Below are 13,071 nucleotides of genomic sequence, written 5' to 3' on the forward strand. Positions count from 1 at the left end.
GAGTTCAATAATTTCTATAAAATAAAGCCACTGTCATGCTCTAAAAAGATATAAGTGAAGCACTAGAGTAAAATTTCCTAGGTCAAAAGATATAAGTGAAGCACAAAGAGTATTCTAATAAATTCACGATTCTTGTGTGTCCCTCTCAAAAGGTTTGTATAGAAAGGATGATTGTGGCAAACTAAAAAGCAAAGACTCATATCATACAAGACGCTCCAAGCAAAACACATATCATGTGGTGCATAAAAATATAGCCTCAAGTAAATTTGTCGATAGACGAAGACGAAAGAGGGGATGCCATCCGGGGCATCCCCAAGCTTAGGCTCTTGCCACTCCTTATTCCATAGTCCATCAAATCTTTACCCAAAACTTGAAAACTTCACAACACAAAACTCAACAGAAAACTCATGAGATCCGTTAGTATAAGAAAATAAATCACCACTTTTGGTACTGTTGTGAACTCATTATTTATTTATATTGGTGTAATATATACTTTATTCCAACTTTTCCATGGTTCATACCCCCCCCCCTCGATACTAGCCATAGATTCATCAAAATAAGTGAAAAATACATAGAAAATAGAATCTGTCAAAAACCGAACAGTCTGTAGCAATCTGTAAACTTAGAATACTTCTGTAACTCATAAAATTCTTAAAAATTAGGAAAACATAGGCAATTTGTATATCAATCTTGCGTAAAAAATTCAGAGCAAAAGCACGCTTCTGTGATTTATTAAAATTATTTTACTCGGCACAAAAGTTTCTGTTTTTCATCAAGATCAAATTAACTATCACTGTAAGCCATCCCAAAGGTCTTACTTGGCTCAAACAATAATTAAAATTGTTAAACACAATCATAAAAGCAGCATAATTGTGTGATTATTGAAAAACATTAGCTAAAACAAAAACATAAAATTGGGTTGCCTCCCAACAAGCACTATTGTTTAACGCCCCTAGCTAGGCATAAAGCAATAAATCTAGGTAATGTCATCTTTGGCCCTTATCTTTTTAGTGGAGTTATGATCACATCCGGGAAGTTCTTTGCGTTTCCCATCATCTTCAGAAATCTTAATATCTAGAGCATCTAACCGCTTGTTGCAAAGAGTGATCAACATATTCATGCGGTGGAGGTTTCCACTAATATTTTTGAGAGGTTCAAAAGATTTTTGCAAATCAACCAGATTTTTCTGTACTTCACACAACTTTTCCAAAACTTGTGTTCCCTCATGGGTATGATGGAATCCCTTTTGTGAGGGTAATGTTCCTACCACACTTTCTATTAGTTCATAAGCAAAGTTGGCATCAATCTCAACAAAATTTCCTTTAGCAGCGAAATCCAAAAGTTGCCTATGGGGCATGGTTAGACCAATATAAAAATTACGAAGTAAAATCTTAATACCCCCTTTTTAGTATATATGTGAAAAGATTCTAACATCATATACCAAGAATCCTTTAAAATTTCTTCTTGTTTCTGTTTTAAGTGAAGAACTTCAAAGTCTGGAGACAAAGGAGGTATTGTAGAGCTAGTCATGGTGAGAGTATAAAGACGAAGCAAACAACTTAGTACACAAGCAAGCAAACGAAAAGACGAACGGAAGGAGGGCAAATAAAAAGGAAAATATTTTTGTATTTTTATGAAGACATTTTAGAAGTGGGGGAGAGGAAAACGAGAGGCGAATGGCAAATAATGTAATGCAAGAGATGAGAGTTTATGATGGGTACTTGGTAGGCTTGATGTAGATCTCCCCGGCAACGGCGCTAGAAATTCTTCCTGCTACTTCTTGAGCTTGCGTTTCTTTTTTCCCTTTAAGAGGAAAGGGTGATGAAGCAAAGTAGGGATAAGTATTTCCTTCAGTTGAGAACAAGGTATCAATCCAGTAGGAGAAACACACAAGTCCCCAATATATGCACCTACACAAACAATCAAACACTTGCACCCAACGCGGAAAAGGGGTTGTCAATCCCTTCACGGTCAATGGCAAAGGTAAGATCCAACAGAGATTGATATAAAAGATTACTAAAACGTAAAATAAAATAAATATAAATAAAGTGCAAAAAGGTATTTTTGGTATTTTTGATATATAGATCTGAAAATATAATGAGGAAAATAAACCCGGGGCCATAGGTTTCATTGGAGGCTTCTCTCTTGAAGGTAAATAATATGGTGGGTAAACAAATTACTGTCGAGCAATTGATATAAAAGTGCAAAGTTATGACAATATCCAAGGCAATGATTATGAATATAGGCATCACGTACGTATCAAGTAGACTCACTCCTGCCTGCATCTACTACTATTACTCCACATATCGACCGACTCCTGCCTGCATCTAGAGTATTAAGTTCGTAACAATAGAGTAACACATTAAGTAAGATGACGTGATGTAGCAGGATAAACTCAAGCAATATGATGAAAACCCCATCTTGTTATCCCTGATGGCAACAATGCAATACGTGTCTCGCTACCCATACTTTGTCACTGGGTGAAAACACGCAAGATTGAACCCAAAGCTAAGCACCTCTCCCATTGTAATAAAAACCAATCTAGTTGGCCAAACCAAATGGATAATTCAAAGAGAAATACGAAGATATTAAATCATGCATATAAGAATTGAAAGGACATGCGGTGCCCCCATGTGTGGTTTTAGTAATTGATGACATCCTCTATGGACTAATGGTTGCATTGAGTTATATTTGAAGGATTTTTCCATAGGCATTTCTGAAGGAAATATGCCCTAGAGGCAATAATAAAGTTATTATTTATTTCCTTATATCATGATAAATGTTTATTATTCATGCTAGAATTGTATTAACCGGAAACATAATACTTGTGTGAATACATAGACAAACAAAGTGTCACTAGTATGCCTCTACTTGACTAGCTCGTTAATCGAAGATGGTTATGTTTCCTAACCATAAACAAAAGAGTTGTTATTTGATTAATGGGATCACATCATTAGAAGAATGATGTGATTGACATGACCCATTCCATTAGCTTAGCACCCGATCATTTAGTATGTTGCTATTGCTTTCTTCATGACTTATACATGTTCCTATGACTACGAGATTATGCAACTCCCGTTTGCCGGAGGAACACTTTGTGTGCTACCAAACGTCACAACGTAAATGGGTGATTATAAAGGTGCTCTACAGGTGTCTCCAAAGGTACATGTTGGGTTGGCGTATCTCGAGATTAGGATTTGTCACTCCGATTGTCGGAGAGGTATCTCTGGGCCCTCTCGATAATGCACATCACATAAGCCTTGCAAGCATTGCAACTAATGAGTTAGTTGCGAGATGATGTATTACGGAACGAGTAAAGAGACTTGCCGGTAACAAGATTGAACTAGGTATTGAGATACCGACGATCGAATCTCGGGCAAGTAACATACCGATGACAAAGGGAACAACGTATGTTGTTATGCGGTCTGACCGATAAAGATCTTCGTAGAATATGTAGGAGCCAATATGAGCATCCAGGTTCTGCTATTGGTTATTGACTGGAGACGTGTCTCGGTCATGTCTACATTGTTCTCGAACCCGTAGGGTCCGCACGCTTAAGGTTTCAATGACAGTTATATTATGAGTTTATGAGTTTTGATGTACCGAAGTTAGTTCGGAGTCCCGAATGTGATCACGGACATGACGAGGAGTCTTGAAATGGTCGAGACATAAAGATTGATATATTGGACCGCTATATTCGTACATGGGAAGTGCCGGAGGGTTACTGGAACCCCCCCGGGAGAAGTAATGGGCCATATGGGCCTTAGTGGAGAGAGAGAGGGGCAGCCAAAGGTGGGCCACGCGCCTCCTCCCCTGGTCCGAATTGGACTAGGAGAGGGGGGCGGCGCCCCCTTTCCCTCTCCCTCCCTACTTCTTTCCCCCTCCTAGTAGGAGTCCTACTCCTACTAGGAGGAGGACTCCTCCTTGGCGCGCCATAGAGGGCCGGCCGGCCTCCTCCCCTTGATCCTTTATATACGGGGGCAGGGGGCACCCCTTGACACACAAGTTGATCCTGGTGATCGTTTTCTTAGCCGTGTGCGGTGCCCCCCTCCACCATACTCCTCGATAATATTGTAGTGGTGCTTAGGCGAAGCCCTGCGACGGTAGAACATCAAGATCGTCACCACGCCGTCATGCTGACAGAACTCTTCCCCGTCACTTTGCTGGATCGGAGTCCGGGGATCGTCATCGAGCTGAACGTGTGCTAAAACTCGGAGGTGCCGTAGTTTCGGTGCTTGATCGGTCGGGCCGTGGAGACGTACGACTACATCAACCAAGTTAACGCTTCCGTTGTCGGTCTACAAGGGTACATAGATCACACTCTGCCCTCTCGTTGCTATGCATCACCATGATCTTGTGTGTGCGTAGGAATTTTTTTGAAATTACTACGTTCCCCAACAGTGGTATCAGAGCCTAGGTTTTATATGTTGATGTTATTTGCACGAGTAGAACACAAGTGAGTTGTGGGCGATATAAGTCATACTGCTTACCAGCATGTCATACTTTGGTTCGGCGGTATTGTTGGATGAAGCGGCCCGGACCGACATTACGCGTACGCTTACGCGAGACCGGTTCTCCCGACGTGCTTTGCACATAGGTGGCTTGCGGGTGACAGTTTCTCCAACTTTAGTTGAACCGAGTGTGGCTACGCCCGGTCCTTGCGAAGGTTAAAACAACACCAACTTGACAAACTATCGTTGTGGTTTTGATGCATAGGTAAGATTGGTTCTTGCTTAAGCCCATAGCAGCCACGTAAAACTTGCAACAACAAAGTAGAGGACGTCTAACTTGTTTTTGCAGGGCATGTTGTGATGTGATATGGTCAAGACATGATGCTAAATTTTATTGTATGAGATGATCATGTTTTGTAACCGAGTTATCGGCAACTGGCAGGAGCCATATGGTTGTCGCTTTATTGTATGCAATGCAATCGCGCTGTAATGCTTTACTTTATCACTAAGCGGTAGCGATAGTCGTGGAAGCATAAGATTGGCGAGAAGACAATGATGCTACGATGGAGATCAAGGTGTCGCGCCGGTAACGATGGTGATCACGACGGTGCTTCGAAGATGGAGATCACAAGCACAAGATGATGATGGCCATATCATATCACTTATATTGATTGCATGTGATGTTTATCTTTTATGCATCTTATCTTGCTTTGATTGACGGTAGCATTATAAGATGATCTCTCACTAATTATCAAGAAGTGTTCTCCCTGAGTATGCACCATTGCGAAAGTTCTTCGTGCTGAGACACCACGTGATGATCGGGTGTGATAGGCTCTACGTTCAGATACAATGGGTGCAAAACAGTTGTACACGCGGAATACTCAGGTTATACTTGACGAGCCAAGCATATACAGATATGGCCTCGGAACACGGAGACCGAAAGGTCGAGCGTGAATCATATGGTAGATATGATCAACATAGTGATGTTCACCAATGAAACTACTCCATCTCACGTGATGATCAGACATGGTTTAGTTGATTTGGATCACGTAATCACTTAGAGGATTAGAGGGATGTCTATCTAAGTGGGAGTTCTTTAAGTAAATTAATTGAACCTAAATTTATCATGAACTTAGTCCTGGTAGTATTTTGCAAATTATGTTGTAGATCAATAGCTCGCGTTGTTGCTTTCCTATGTTTATTTTGATATGTTCCTAGAGAAAATTGTGCTGAAAGATGTTAGTAGCAATGATGCGGATTGGATCCGTGATCTGAGGTTTATCCTCATTGCTGCACAGAAGAATTATGTCCCTGATGCACCGCTAGGTGACGACCTATTGTAGGAGCAGATGCAGACGTTATGAACGTTTGGCTAGCTCAATATGATGACTACTTGATAGTTTAGTGCACCATGCTTAATGGCTTAGAATCGGGACTTCAAAGACGTTTTGAACGTCATGGAGCATATGAGATGTTCCAGGAGTTGAAGTTAATATTTCAAGCAAATACCTGAGTTGAGAGATATGAAGTCTCCAACAAGTTCTATAGCTAAAAGATGGAGGAGAATCGCTCAACTAGTGAGCATGTGCTCAGATTGTCTGAGTACTACAATCGCTTGAATCAAGTGGGAGTTAATCTTCCAGATAAGATAGTGATTGACAGAATTCTCTAGTCACCATCACCAAGTTAGTAGAACTTCGTGATGAACTATGATATGCAAGGGATAACGGAAACGATTCCCAAGCTCTTCGTAATGCGGAAATTGACAAAGGTAGAAATCGAGAAAAACATCAAGTGTTGATGGTAGACAAGACCACTAGTTTCAAGAAAAGGGCAGAGGGAAGAAGGGGAACTTCAAGAAGAACAGCAAGCAAGTTGCTGCTCAAGTGAAGAAGCCCAAGTCTGGTCCTAAGCCTGAGACTAAGTGTTTCTACTACAAAGGGACTGGTCACTGGAAGCGGAACTACCCCAAGTGATTGGCAGATAAGAAGGATGGCAAAGTGAACATAAGTATATTTGATATACATGTTATTGATGTGTACTTTACTAGTGTTTATAGCAACCCCTCAGTATTTGATACTAGTTCAGTTGCTAAGATTAGTAACTCGAAACGGGAGTTGCAGAATAAACAGAGACTAGTTAAGGGTGAAGTGACGATGTGTGTTGGAAGTGGTTCCAAGATTGATATGACCATCATCGCACACTCCCTATACTTTCAGGATTAGTGTTGAACCTGAATAAGTGTTATTTGGTGTTTGCGTTGAGCATGAATATGATTTGATCATGTTTATTGTAATACGGTTATTCATTTAAGTAAGAGAATAAATTGTTGTTCTGTTTACATGAATAAAACCTTATATGGTTACACACCCAATGAAAATAGTTCGTTGGATCTCGATCGTAGTGATACACATAATCATAATATTGAAACCAAAAGATGCAAAGTTAATAATGATAGTGCAACTTATTTGTGGCACTACCGTTTAGGTCATATTGGTGTAAAGCGCATGAAGAAACTCCATGCTAATGGGTTTTTGGAATCACTTGATTATGAATCAGTTGATGCTTGTGAACCATGCCTCATGGGCAAGATGACTAAAACGCCGTTCTCCGGAACTATGGAGCGAGCAACTGACTTATTGGAAATAATATATACTGATGTATGAGATCCGATGAGTGTTAAGGCTCGCGACGGGTATCATTATTTTCTGACCTTCACAGATGATTTGAGCAGATATGGGTATATCTACTTAATGAAACACAAGTCTGAAATATTTGAAAAGTTCAAAGAATTTCAGAGTGAAGTGGAGATTCATCGTAACAAGACAATAAAAGTTTCTACGATATGATCGCAGAGGTAAAATATTTGAGTTACGAGTTTGGCCTTCAGTTAAAACAATGTGAAATAGTTTTACTACTCACGCCACCTGGAACACCACAACATAATGGTGTGTCCGAACATTATAACCGTACTTTATTAGATATGGTGCGATCTATGATGTCTCTTATCGATCTACCACTATCATTTTGGGGTTATGCATTAAAGACAGCTGTATTCACGTTTAAAAGGGCACCATCTAAGTCCGTTGAGACGACACAATCTGAACTGTGGTTTGGCAAGAAACCAAAGTTGTCGTTTCTTAAAGTTTGGGATTGTGATGCTTATATGAAAAAGTTTCATCCTGATAAGCTCAAACCCAAATCGGAGAAATATGTCTTCATAGGATACCCAAAGGAGACTGTTGGGTACACCTTCTATCACAAATCCGAAGGCAAGACTTTTGTTGTTAAATTCGGAGTTTTTCTAGAGAAGGAGTTTCTCTCGAAAGAAGTGAGTGGGAGGAAAGTAGAACTTGATGAGGTAACTGTACCTGCTCCCTTATTGGAAAGTAGTTCATCACAAAAATATGTTCCTGTGACTACTACACCAATTAGTGAGGAAGCTAATGATGATGATCATGTAACTTCAGATCAAGTTACTACCGAATCTCATAGGTAAACCAGAGTGAGATCCGCACTAGAGTGGTACAGTAATCCTGTTCTGGAAGTCATGTTACTAGACCATGACGAACTTGCGAACTATGAGAAAGCGATGATGAGCCCAGATTCCGCGAAATGGTTTGAGGCCATAAAATCTGAGATATGATCCATGTATGAGAACAAAGTATGGACTTTGATGGATTTACCCGATGATCGGCAAGCCATAGAAAATAAATGGATCTTCAAGAGGAAGACGGACGCTGATAGTAGTGTTACTATCTACAAAGCTAGAATTGTCTCAAAAGGTTTTCGACAAGTTCAAGGTGTTGACTACGATGAGATTTTCTCACTCGTATATATGCTTAAGTCTGTCCGAATCATGTTAGCAATTGCCGCATTTTATGAAATCTGGCAAATGGATAAACAAAACTGCATTCCTTAATGGATTTCTTAAAGAAGAGTTGTATATGATGCAACCAGAAGGTTTTGTCAATCCTAAAGGTGTTAACAAAATATGCAAGCTCCAATGATCCATCTATGGACTGGTGCAAGCATCTCGGAGTTGGAATATATTGTAACGCCCTCGATGCGGCTATATCTCCTACGTGTCGAAGCACGACTTAGAGGCATAACTGCATTGAAAGCAATGTCGCAAGAGAGGTAATCTTCACACAACCCATGTAATACATAAGGGAAAGAGATACATAGTTGGCTTACAATCGCCACTTCACACAATTACATGAATAAAGCATTACATCATCCAGATACAATCAAGGTCCGACTACGGAACCAAAATAAAAGAAGAACCCCAAATGCGACAAGGTCCCCGATCGACCCCAACTGGTCTCCACTACTGATCAACTAGAACGAAACAACACAAAGGACAAGATCTTCATCGAGCTCCTCCTTGAGCTTGGTTGTGTCATCTGCACGGACTCATCGGCACCTGCAAGCTGGTTTTGGAAGTATCTGTGAGCCACAGGGACTCAGCAATCTCGCACCCTCGCGATCAAGACTATTTAAGCTTATGGGTAAGGTAAAAGTATGAGGTGGAGCTGCAGCAAGCGACTAGCATATATGGTGGCTAATATACGCAAAAGAGAGCGAGAAGAGAAGGTAAAGCACAGTCGATAAAAGTATGATCAAGAAGTGATCCTAGACAACCTACGTCAAGCATTACTCCAACACCGTGTTCACTTCCCGGACTCCGCCGGAAAGAGACCATCACGGTTACACACGCGGTTGATGCATTTTAATTAAGGTCAACTTCAGGTTTTCTACAACCGGACATTAACAAATTCCCATATGCCCATAACCGTGGGCACGACTTTCAAAAGTTCAAAACCATGCAGGGGTGTCCCAACTTAGCCCATGACAAGCTCTCACGGTCAACGAAGGAATAGACCTCCTCCCGAGACATTCCGACCAGACTCGGTATCCCGGTTCTTCAAGACATCCTCGACAATGGTAAAACAAGTCCAGCAAGACCGCCCGATGCGCTGACATCCTGATAGGAGCTACACATATCTCGTTCTCATGGCAACACCGGATGAGCGCTCCGTACAACTAAAACCAGCCCTCAAGTTTCCCCGAGGTGGCGCTGCAAAGGACTCTAGTTCGGACCAACACTTAGACAAGCACTGGCCCGGGGGGGGTTAAAATAAGATGACCCTCAGGATGCGCGACTCCCAATGGAAAAAGGCTAGGTGGCGAATGGTAAAACCAAGGTTGGGCCTTGCTGGAGGAGTTTTATTCAAAGCGAACTGTCAAGGGGTTCCCATTATAACCCAACCGCGTAAGGAACGCAAAATCCGGGAACATAACACCGATATGACGGAAACTAGGGTGGCAAGAGTGGAACAAAACACCAGGCATAAGACCGAGCCTTCCACCCTTTACCAAGTATATATATGCATTAATTAAATAAGATATATTGTGATATCCCAACAAGTAAACATATCCAACAAGGAACAACTTCTCCATGTCCCAACGAGGAACAAAACTTCAATCTTCACCTGTAACTAACAACGCTATAAGAGGGGCTGAGCAAAGCGGTAACATAGCCAAACAACGGTTTGCTAGGACAAGGTGGGTTAGAGGCTTGGTTCAACAATATAGGAGGCACGATAAGCAAGTGGTAGGTATCGCGGCATAGGCATAGCAAAAGAGCGAGCGTCTAGCATAGCAAAGATAGTAGTGATTTCGAGGGTATGATCATCTTGCCTGAGATCCCGCAAGGAAGAAGAATGAGTCCATGAAGAAGAAAAACGGACGAAGATGAAGGGTCCTCACAAACGCGACGTTAACGGAGCCAACCCGAAGAAGCAAACACCGGAAAAGAAGCACACAACATAGTAAACAACCAACACATGAACATGGTATGATATGCGAGATGCGGTATGCGATGCATATGCATGATTTGACAAGAGATGAAGTAACCTGGCCTCAACTTGGAAATCCAAGTGTGCCACTGGAAAGATGAGATGAAATCGCTTGAAAACAATATAAAGATAGCCGGAATCGGAGTTACGGTTTGGAAATGGCAAGCGATTCAAATATGGCACCGGTCTGCGATTTACAGCAAGTAGCCATCTAAATGCAATGAGATGAACATGCTACAGCACCCAAACATGGCAACAAAATACATGGCAGGGATGCATTCAAGATGCTTAACCAAAATCCAGCACTGAGCTACGGCCAATTCATCCATTAACAGGTTCAAACAAGCATGGCAAAAATACATATGACAAACAGATCTCAGACTTAGTGAAATTAACACTTGTCTGGAATTCAGATCAGGTAGCCCTCTTCGGAGCAACAAAACTACATGCTACAGGACCTAAACATGGTAAAGTAAAGCATGGCATGGAGCTACTCAAAGAGCTTAACAAAAGTCCCTTAGTGACCTTGAGCCAAAAGGGATCAGAAAATACAATTGCAAGCATGTGAACATAGCAAAAACATAATCGGTTTTCAGACTTAGTGAAAACTGGAGCATGCTGAAAACAGATATCAAGTAGGCATGTTTACGAGCTCGATGCACTCACTACGGTGCAAGTCATGACAAGATAAGCATACATCCATCAAGAAGGCACAAAATGCGAGCTATACATGGCAAGATCAATAGCATAGCATGCACGGATCAACTACAACATCATCGGCAAAATTGCAAACAAGTTGACAATCTGCCCAGATTCACAAAGTAGCAAAAGTAGAGCTTGATTGACTCAAGCTAGGGTGCTCCATAATTGCAAACAAAGACATGGATGGATAGAGCACTACAATATTAACAAAACATCCTTACTGATCATCCTCAAAAGAGGCACGGATCACTAGGAAACAACATGAACATATGGCATCATGAGATAAACAGCTCAAGGACTTGGTGGAAATGCTAAGTCCCTGAAAACAGAATTAGCAAATGCACCACTTTGCAAGCTTGCACAAGTCACCTCACACATCACAAAAATACATGGGTTGCACCTCTGGAAAAATGACAAAACCCTTAACAAAACACATGTAGAGCATCAGGGCATATCATGCACACATTAATCATGGCAAAAATGACAAAAAGCTAAACGGAGTAGCAGAACTGACAATTAACTCAAGTAGCCCTCTTCTAACAGAATTTTGGGCATCAAAATGAACTCAAATGAAAATGATGTAATGGAATGAAATGATGTACTCTCTGAGATGAACATTTTGATATGCTATATGCATGAATCAGAGCTACGGATGCAAAGTTACGATGCGATGAAGAAGGGCACATGAATCTAAAAATACGGGGACTTAGTAGAAAATTATACCCTCGCGAAAAGTCAACCCGGGACGGGACGGAGCGGTGCAGATCTGAGACGGGTGTTTGGTTCGGGGAATGGTGGATCTGATCCCGATCCACGGGATCTCGCCGGAGACGATGGAGATGGCCGGATTTGGAGGAGATCGCCGGAGTAGGCGTGTGGCGGTGGGGATGGCCGAGTCCGGCCAACCGGGGCGCCGCGGGGCTCGCTGGAGTCATGGCGCCGGCGTCGACGTGGCGTGGCGAGGGCGGCGGCCGGTGGCGATTCGGGGCAGCGCAGTGGTGTCCCAGCGAGGCGCCGGTCGCCGGCGGACGACACGGGGTAGCGAGGAGAGCGGCGAAGGCGGCGGGGACTCGGGCGGCGCGCGGCAGGGAGAGGCGCGCTGGGCGGCGGCGGGATCTGGGCCCGCGCGGGCCTGCCTCGGGCCCCGCGGGCCGGTGGCGGCGCGGTGAGGAGAGAGAGGGAGGCGGGGCTGAGGTGGCGCGAGGGGAGTGGTCGAGCGGAGCGGTGGAGCTGAGGTGGTGGGCTCCGATAGGCCGGAGTGAGGTGGCGGGCGTGGCCGGACATGTCCGGCGGCGCGCGGAGGAGTTTTAGGGTTTGATCTGCGCGAGATTTTCGGAGGGAAACACATATATATAGGTAGAGGGAGCTAGGAGAGTCCAAATGAGGTGCGGTTTTCGGCCACGTGATCGTGATCGAACGCTCTAGAAGAAGGAGAGGGTTTAGGTGGGTTTTGGGCCAAAATGGAAGGGTGTTGGGCTGCAACACACACGAGGCCTTTTCGGCCCCTCGGTTAACTGTTGGAGTATCAAACGAAGTCCAAATGATACGAAACTTGACAGGCAGTCTACCGGTAGTAAACCAAGGCCGCTTGGCAAGTCTCGGTCCAATCCGGAAATGTTTACACCCCACACATGAAAGAAAGGTAGAAATGACCACCGGAGGAGAACGAAGCGCCGGAACGCAAAACGGACAACGGAGAAAATGCTCGGATGCATGAGACGAACATGTATGCAAATGAAATGCACATGATGACATGATATGCAAGGCATGACACGCAAGCAATGACAATGCAACAACATCGAATAACTGCACGACGCATGGCACATCGGTCTCGGGGCGTCACATATACGCTTTGATAAGTTGATCAAAGCATATAGTTTTATACAGACTTACGGTGAAGCCTGTATTTACAAGAAAGTGAGTGGGAGCACTACAACATTTCTGATAAGTATATGTGAACAACATATTGTTGATCGGAAATAATGTATAATTTTCTGGAAAGCATAAAGGAATATTTGAAAGGAGTTTTTCAAAGAAAGACCTCGATAAAGCTGCTT

Source organism: Triticum aestivum, chromosome 6A, assembly GCF_018294505.1.
Source record: "Triticum aestivum cultivar Chinese Spring chromosome 6A, IWGSC CS RefSeq v2.1, whole genome shotgun sequence".
Taxonomy (NCBI): Eukaryota; Viridiplantae; Streptophyta; class Magnoliopsida; order Poales; family Poaceae; genus Triticum; species Triticum aestivum.